The sequence below is a fragment of the Ovis aries genome, chromosome 17 (assembly GCF_016772045.2).
Source record: "Ovis aries strain OAR_USU_Benz2616 breed Rambouillet chromosome 17, ARS-UI_Ramb_v3.0, whole genome shotgun sequence".
Lineage (NCBI taxonomy): Eukaryota > Metazoa > Chordata > Mammalia > Artiodactyla > Bovidae > Ovis > Ovis aries.
Genome location: NC_056070.1, coordinates 50111252 through 50119941, shown reverse-complemented (window position 1 = coordinate 50119941; position 8690 = coordinate 50111252). Strand labels below are relative to the sequence as shown.

Sequence of the window (8690 nt, the reverse complement as noted above, 5' to 3'; positions counted from 1 at the left end):
CTTGGCAGGTGTGCTCATTTACAAGAGCTGTTGGGATGAAGTATCACAGATGCTTAAATGGCAGAAATGTCTTCACAGTTCTGGAGGCTTGATGTCCAAGGGCAAAGTGTGGGCAGGGTTGGTTCCTTGTGGAGGCTCCAAGGAAGAATCTGTTACGGCTTCTTGCCTAGCCACTGGTGGATTGTGGGTAATCCTTGGCTTTCCTTAACTTGGAGAAGCATCATCCCCATCCCTGCCTTCACCTTCACATGGTGTTCTGTGTGTGTCTGTCTCCAAATGTCCACTTCTCAGAAGAACACCAGTCATGTTAGATAAGAGGCCACCCTAATGACCACATGTTTAGGAATTACATTGGTGAAACTTCCCTTTTGGTCCAGTGGCTAAGACTCCAATGCTCCCAATATAGGGGACCTGGGTTCGATCCCTGGTCAGGGAACTGGATCCCACATGCCACAACTAGGAGTTTGCATGTCACAACTAAGGATTCCACTTGCCACAACTAATATCTGGTGCAGCCAAATTTTTAAAAAAGTATTTACATCTTCAATGAACTTGATTCCCAATGCGGTCACATTTTGAGGCACTGGGTATTAGGACTTCAACCTATGAATTTGAGGGGAGCACAGTGCAGCTTGTAAGAGCTGGTCACATATGAAACTTTTTTGTATACGGATGTCTGAAGACCTGAAGGACAGAACTGCAGACTTTTTTAATTTTTAAAAGTAAGTTTTGGCTGTACCACTTAGCATGTGGGACCTTAGTTCCCTGGCCAGGGATTGAACCTGAATCCCCTGCTTTGACGCACCCAGTTTAAACTGCTGAACCACTAGGGAAGTCCTTGGAACTTCAGACTTTAGGATGGAGCTTTTAATCACACTGGGTACCCATACTGGATACAGTTTCAGAAGTAAACCTGCAGCCTTCACAAGGACAATGGATTTACCTGCCAGGGCACCAGAGAAGACTCTCTGTTTTGACAACTGCACATGGAAATAAAACTCTTTTTTACATTGTCTCTAAAGAACCTCATGATTGCTGGTGCAAATTTCCTTTAGCAATCTAAGTGACATTTCCTTCAGCAAGCTTTCTTTTCTCCAGGCCTCTCCAGGTTCAAGGAGTAGGCAGAACACCTTTTCTTTGAAATTTTCACTATCTTGTTTCCCATCCTCTGTTCCTTTTGTATCAATACCATCGATGCTTCTTCGAGGCCTCCTCCCACTTCCCCCTCAGTCTTTGTAGCCTGGATGGGAGGAGTTGAGCAATGGAGAGAGAAAAAGAACATATTCTATTTCTCAGGCCCTGGATCCAGCCATGCCTGAAGCAATGACTTTCCCTGAATCATTTCCTTCATCTGACACATGAACCAAGACATTCTCTTTTTGCTGAAACTCATTTGAGATGGGCTTGTCACTCACAATGAAAGATACGAGTATAATTTACATGCAAAAATTAAGAATGCAAAAAATTTTTAAGTCTATTCCTGAACATGTGTCTTTTATTGGAGTTCTCTCCTGAAAGCTTTTAAGTCGAGCTGAGTCAAGGTGTGATAAATATCCAAGGAGAAGATGAGGGCAAGCTCTTCTCCTAGTAATTGCAGGAGGACAAGAGAATGGGGGTTGCCTCCTGGAACCTCATCCCAGATCATCTCAGACAAAAGCTCAGATTGGTCTTTAATGTGCCAGGCAGATTGCATGAGAGATTCCTCGGGGTATCCTCACAGCAGCCCTGGGAGCTAGACACAATGCACACCACCACTTGTACATGAGAAATCAGAGCTTCAGGGAGTTGAAGCAAATTCCCAGGGTTGCACAGACCTGGTAAATGAAGGAGTTGGTAACGGGACCCAGCAGTCTGACTCTAGAGCCCATATATATCTCTCTTTTCTTTTCCTTTTTGACCATTCCATGTGGCATGTGGGATCTTGGTTCCCTGGCCAGGGATGGAACCAACTCCCCCCAGGGTTGGGAGTGTGGAGTCTTAACCACTGGGCTACCCACGTCTCCGTTTTCTATATTACACTTGACAGAGGTAATGTGTGAACATCTGCCTTCTTGCTTATCTTGACAAGCCTTCTTTCCAGTATCTTTTTGTAATGATCTTTATTCTGGGTGACAGAGGCAATCAGGAATAGAGCATATAAGATCCCTGCCCGTAGGAGCCCATGTCCCAATATGGTGGGTACCTGGAGATAAACACATAGATAGTTTCAATTAATGATGTATTGTTCAAGTCAGAGTGATGGAACAGAGCATCTCTAGGGCATCAGGAGAGAGAAGGATATGTGATTTTATGTAGCTAGGGAGTCAGGGAGCGTCCTCACAGGGAGGTGATATTTTATTTTAAACTTAAGTAATGCTTGTGTTTTTTTAAAATTTATTATGTGTATATTTGGCTACACCAGGTCTTAGCTGCACAATGCAAGATCTTTTAGTTGTGGCATAAGGGATCTGGTCCCCTGATCAGAGATCGAACCCAGGCCCCTTTCATTGGGAGCTCAGAGTCTTAGCCACTGGACCACCAGACAAGTCTGTGATGCTTGTTGAAATCAGGCTATGGTCAGACTCTTGGGGAACTAAGGGTCATATTTCTTAGCTCTCTATTGCTGCTAGAAAAAATTACTGCAAATTTAGTGGCTTAAAATACATGACAGATGTTATATATTGCATCCCTGATCTCATTTAGAGGCACAGTGAATTAGATGGCCAGTCCATGATCCCACAACTGATGACTTAAGACCCTTATTCAAGTCAAAATCTTTCAGAGGGTCTTGAGTGAAATACCCATCCCCTTGGTGAGGAAGAGAAGCATGGGTCTTAGAAATTCCACATGTGAAAGGAATACCCATCAGTCATGCAGCAAACCTGCAGCTCCGTATGAAACTGAGCATCCAAGATCTCCAGGTAAATGTTCCTTGGCCCTTGAGTTTATGTTTGTGAGAGAAAGTATACTCAGTGTCTCGGTCGCTTAAGTACGACTTATGAATAATGTATTGGAACGAATCTCAAAGCATGATTCTCTGTCACTGAGAGCTTACATTTTATCCCTGTTAACCAAAGCTTAACATAAAGCTTGGTGATGACTTTTATTATAGGAAATGCAACATGGGATTTGAATTTCCTGTGGGTAGGCAGGTGCTGTTTCCTTTTTCTCTGCCTTGCATTCACCTCCCTGTCCACTGTCGTCTACTTTCTCTTGTTCTTTCCCTGTCCATTACTTTTGCAATCTCTTTATGATATGTATTTTCAAAAGAACCCTTAATTTTGTTTTGGAATGTGGCAACACACTCCAGTATTCTTGTCCGGAGAATCCCCGCACAGAGGAGCCAGATGGGCTACAGTCTGTGGGGTCGAAAAGAGTTGGACATGATTGAGTGGCTAAGCACAGCACAGCACATAGCCACTTAGTGGACTTCCCAGGTGACTCAGTGGTAAAGAATCTGCCTGCAGTGCAGGAGAAGCAAGAGATGGGTGTTCAATCCCTGGGTTGGGAAGATCCTCTGGAAAATGGCAGGGCAACCCACTTCAGTATCCTTGCCTGGAGTACCCCATGGACAAAGGAGCCTGGTGGGCTAAAGTCCATAGCAGAGAGTCGGACATGACTGAAGTGCCTGAGCACATAGCTGCTTAACAATGCTGTGATAATTTTAGGTGTACAGCAAAGGGACTCAGCCATACATATATATGTATCATTCTCCCCTGAAATCCCCTCCTAACCAGGCTGCCATATACCTTTTTTTTTTTTTTTTTTTTTGGCTGTGCAGAGCCTTCGTTGCTTTGTGTGGGCTTTCTCTAGTTGTGGTGAGCAGGGTTTACTCTTCGTTTCAGTGTGCAGACTTCTCATTGAGGGGTGGGTTCTCTTGTTTTAGAGCATGGGCTCTGTAGCCCTGAAGCATGTGGGATCTTCCTGGACCAGAAATCGAACCAGTGTCCCCTGCATTGACAAATGGATTCCTTATCCACTGCACCACTAGGGAAGTCCCTGCTATATAACATTGGACAGAGTTCCCTGTGCTACACAGTAGGTCCTTGTTGGTTATCCATTTTAAATATAGCAGTGTGTACATGCCCATCCCAAACTCCCTAACTATCCCTCCCCACCACCAACCTTCCCCCCTGGTAACTATAAGCTGGTCCTCTAAGTCTGTGAGTTTGTTTCTGTTTTGTAAATATGTTCATTTGTATCATTTCTTCTCAGATTCTTCTTATAAGGGGTGTCCTACGATATTTCTTTTTCTCTGTCTGACTTACTTCACTCAACAAGATCGTCTCTAGGTCTTTAGCTCATGTCTCTTCCACTCAGTAAGGGGATACAGTACTGGAGGTTGTGGTTCAGTTCAGTTCTGTTCAGTCACTCAGTCGTGTCCGACTCTTTGCAACCCCATGGACTGCAGCACACCAGGCTTCCCTGTTCATCATCAATTCCCAGAGCCTTCTCAAACTCATGTCCATTGACTCGGTGATGTCATCCAACCATCTCATCCTCTGTCGTCCCCTTCTCCTCCTGCCCCCAATACCTCCCAGCATCAGGGTCTTTTCCAATGAGTTAGTTCGTAGAATCAGGTGGCCAAAGTATTGGAGTTTCAGCTTCAGCATCTGTTCTTCCAATGAATATTCAGGACTGATTTTCTTTATGATTGACTGGTTTGATCTCCTTGCAGTCCAAGGGACTCTCAAGAATATTCTCCAACACCACAGTTCAAAAGCATCAGTTCTTCGGCACTCAGCTTTCTTTATAGTCCAACTCTCACATCCATACATGACTACTGGAAAAATATAGCTTTGAATAGACAGACCTTTGTTGGCAAAGTAATGTCTCTGCTTTTTAATATGCTGTCTAGGTTGGTCATAGCTTTTCTTCCAAGGAGCAAACATCTTTTAATTTCATGGCTGCAGTCTCCATCTGCAGTGATTTTGGAGCCCAAGAAAATAAAGTCTGTCACTGTTTCCATTTTATCCCCATCTGTTGGATGTTGTGGTAGTTCGTGAAAAATAATTATAAAACAGAAGCCCTGCTAGTATTCATCCTGCCCACTGACTTAGGTGCAAGTCTCCAGTTTTATGTTTACACATTTATCCCAACACAGAATGGTTGTCATGGAGGCCTGCTGACATCTGTGATGTGATATGACTGATTATACTTCAGTTTCAGGGTCCACACTATAGCTTTCCCCTTCCAAGTAACATTGATTACCTGCCCTATTAAGGAAAAGAATAATGATGTTATAAGAACTGCAAATTTATAAAGCTTTAATGTCTGCATATTGATTGATTTTTATACTCTGATTTTTTTGTAATTTAGAAGGGAATCTTTTTTACATTTATTTGTTTGATTTTGACTCTGTTGAGTCTCAACTGGGGTCTTTTGTGGTGGCTCAGGCTTCCCAGGTGGCACTAGTGGTAAACAACCCGCCTGCCAATGCAGGAGACATAAGAGGTGCGAGTTCGATCCCTGGGTCGGGAAGATCCCTTGGAGGAGGGCATGGCAACTCACTCCAGTATTCTTGCCTGGAGGATCCCACAGAAGAGGAACCTGGAGGGCTACAGGTCTTAGTTGCAGTATGCAGGCTCTTTGTTGCTCCACGGCACGTGGGATCTTAGTTCTCTGGCCAGGAATCATTTTGTCCTTTACAAAGGAAGGTGGATTCTTAACCACTGGACTAGCAGGGAAGTTCCTAGAAGGGAATGTTAAAAATTTTTGAAACACATGAAGCTACTCATAGCGTAGACAAAATACAGATGATTAAACACAATTATTAACTTTTCCATAGCTTGTCAAGCATGTATCTCCCTCAATCTCATCTGTGAAACGGGAATAATAACAGCACCTACCTTCTGCAGATGCTATGAAAGTTCCATAAATGAAAAGACATAAAGTATATAGAGGAGTAATACACACACACTCTCTCTCATACTAGCTAGCTGTTTTATATTTAAAACAGGGCAATAATAGCACCATTCTTTGGAGCCAAGGTTATGGTTACAGTGAAAATTCTCAGTGTCTGCTACATAAGAGAGTGATTACATGTTGGACTCGCTACTGATACTATCAGCATGCCGACTCCAAGTCTGAGTAAAAATATGTCAAGGTGATTCTGACCTTGGTGGAATGACATTTAAGTTGTCACCAAGCTGTACCCAGCATGGTCTCCCATGCAAAGTGTCAAACAGGAAAAGTGTCCTTTCTACCAGGAAACACTTAGAACCCCCAAAGCTCTGAGGGTTTCCTAGCTCAAGTCCTTCCATAAGGCAATGAAGTGTAGGATCTGTTTTTCAGCTTAGGATCCACTCTGCAATTTTATGAGTGCCTATCATCAGCTGTTACTAAGATCATAGTCAGGAAATCACTTGGTGGGGATTTAAGAAAATCTCTGGGTAGATCACAGAGACAGAAGCAGGTGGAGAGATTGGCCTCCAGTCTTGGCAGGAGACAAGAGGGTAGGAGTATCTTTTTCCTTCTCCGGCTGTGACTCAGCCTGGCAGCAATGAGGCTTGAGTAATTTACTGAGACCAATTATATGAAAATTTTAACTTTGTAATGATGGCAGGGGCTAGACTAGGGCTTCTCGGGGTACACATTTGTTTGCTTTGAATTAAATTTTTTTTTTACATTTTATTTATTTATTTATTTTTATTTTTTTATTTTTTTAATTTTAAAATCTTTAATTCTTGCATGCGTTCCCAAACACGAACCCCCCCCCTCCCACCTCCCTCCCCATAACATCTCTCTGGGTCATCCCCATGCACCAGCCCCAAGCATGCTGTATCCTGCGTCAGACGTAGACTGGCGATTCAATTCCTACATGATAGTATTCATGTTAGAATGCCATTCTCCCAAATCATCCCACCCTCTCCCTCTCCCTCTGAGTCCAAAAGTCCGTTATACACATCTGTGTCTTTTTTCCTGTCTTGCATACAGGGTCGTCATTGCCATCTTTCTAAATTCCATATACATGTGTTAGTAAACTGTATTGGTGTCTTTCTTTCTGGCTTACTTCCCTCTGTATAATCGGCTCCAGTTTCATCCATCTCATCAGAACTGATTCAAATGAATTCTTTTTAACGGCTGAGTAATACTCCATTGTGTATATGTACCACAGCTTTCTTAGCCATTCATCTGCTGATGGACATCTAGGTTGTTTCCATGTCCTGGCTATTATAAACAGTGCTGCGATGAACATTGGGGTACATGTGTCTCTTTCAATTCTGGTTTCCTCGGTGTGTATGCCCAGAAGTGGGATTGCTGGGTCATTAGGTAGTTCTATTTGCAATTTTTTAAGGAATCTCCACACTGTTCTCCATAGTGGCTGTACTAGTTTGCATTCCCACCAACAGTGTCGGAGGGTTCCCTTTTCTCCACACTCTCTCCAGCATTTATTGCTTGCAGATTTTTGGATTGCAGCCATTCTGACTGGTGTGAAGTGGTACCTCATTGTGGTTTTGATTTGCATTTCTCTAATAATGAGTGATGTTGAGTATCTTTTCATGTGTTTGTTAGCCATCTGTATGTCTTCTTTGGAGAAATGTCTATTTAGTTCTTTGGCCCATTTTTTGATTGGGTCGTTTATTTTTCTGGAGTTGAGCTGCATAAGTTGCTTGTATATTTTTGAGATTAGTTGTTTGTCAGTTGCTTCATTTGCTATTATTTTCTCCCATTCAGAAGGCTGTCTTTTTACCTTGCTTATATTTTCCTTTGTTGTGCAGAAGCTTTTAATTTTAATTAGATCCCATTTGTTTATTTTTGCTTTTATTTCCAGAATTCTGGGAGGTGGATCATAGAGGATCCTGCTGTGATTTATGTCTGAGAGTGTTTTGCCTATGTTCTCCTCTAGGAGTTTTATAGTTTCTGGTCTTACATTTAGACCTTTAATCCATTTTGAGTTTATTTTTGTGTGGGGTGTTAGAAAGTGATCTAGTTTCATTCTTTTACAGGTGGTTGACCAGTTTTCCCAGCACCACTTGTTAAAGAGATTGTCTTTACTCCATTGTATATTCTTGCCTCCTTTGTCAAAGATAAGGTGTCCATATGTGTGTGGATTTATCTCTGGGCTTTCTATTTTGTTCCAAAAAAATATGGAACGCTTCATGAATTTGCGTGTCATCCTTGCGCAGGGGCCATGCTAATCTTCTCTGTATCGTTCCAATTTTAGTATATGTGCTGCCGAAGCGAGCACTGCTTTGAATTAATTTTTATGGGAGTGTAATTGTTTTACAATGTCGTGTTAGTTTCTGCTGTACAGAAAAGTGAATCAACTATCCATATACACATATCCACCCTTTCTTGGGTTTCCTTCCCATTTAGATCAACACAGAGCATTGTGTTGTTCCTTGTGCTATGCAGTGGATTCTCATTAGTCATCTATTTTATAAACACACAATATCAACAGTGCCTATGTGTCAATACCAATCTCCCAGTTCATCCCACCCCACTCCCTCCCACCCCCGTATTCATATATTCATTCTCTATGTCTGTGTCTCTATTTCTGCTTTGGAAATAAGTTCACCTATATATCATTTTTCTACATTCAACACATAAGCAATATTATATGATATTTGTTTTCCTGTTTCTGAGCTCCTTCACTCTGTGTAACAGTCTCTAGGTCCATCTGCATCTCTGTAAATTGCACGCCTTCATTCCTTTTTCATGGCGGAGTGAGATTCCATTGTGTATACGCACCACGTCTTCTCTTATCT

At 42.4% G+C, this 8690-nt stretch overlaps 1 non-coding gene across 1 annotated transcript; it reads right to left on the bottom strand.

The window, feature by feature from the left end:
* Window positions 1-8063: 8063 nt before the first annotated feature.
* On the bottom strand, window positions 8064-8170 carry LOC114108908 (U6 spliceosomal RNA). Its single transcript, XR_003585634.1, has one exon. It is a non-coding gene; the product is annotated as a U6 spliceosomal RNA (small nuclear RNA).
* Window positions 8171-8690: the final 520 nt, after the last annotated feature.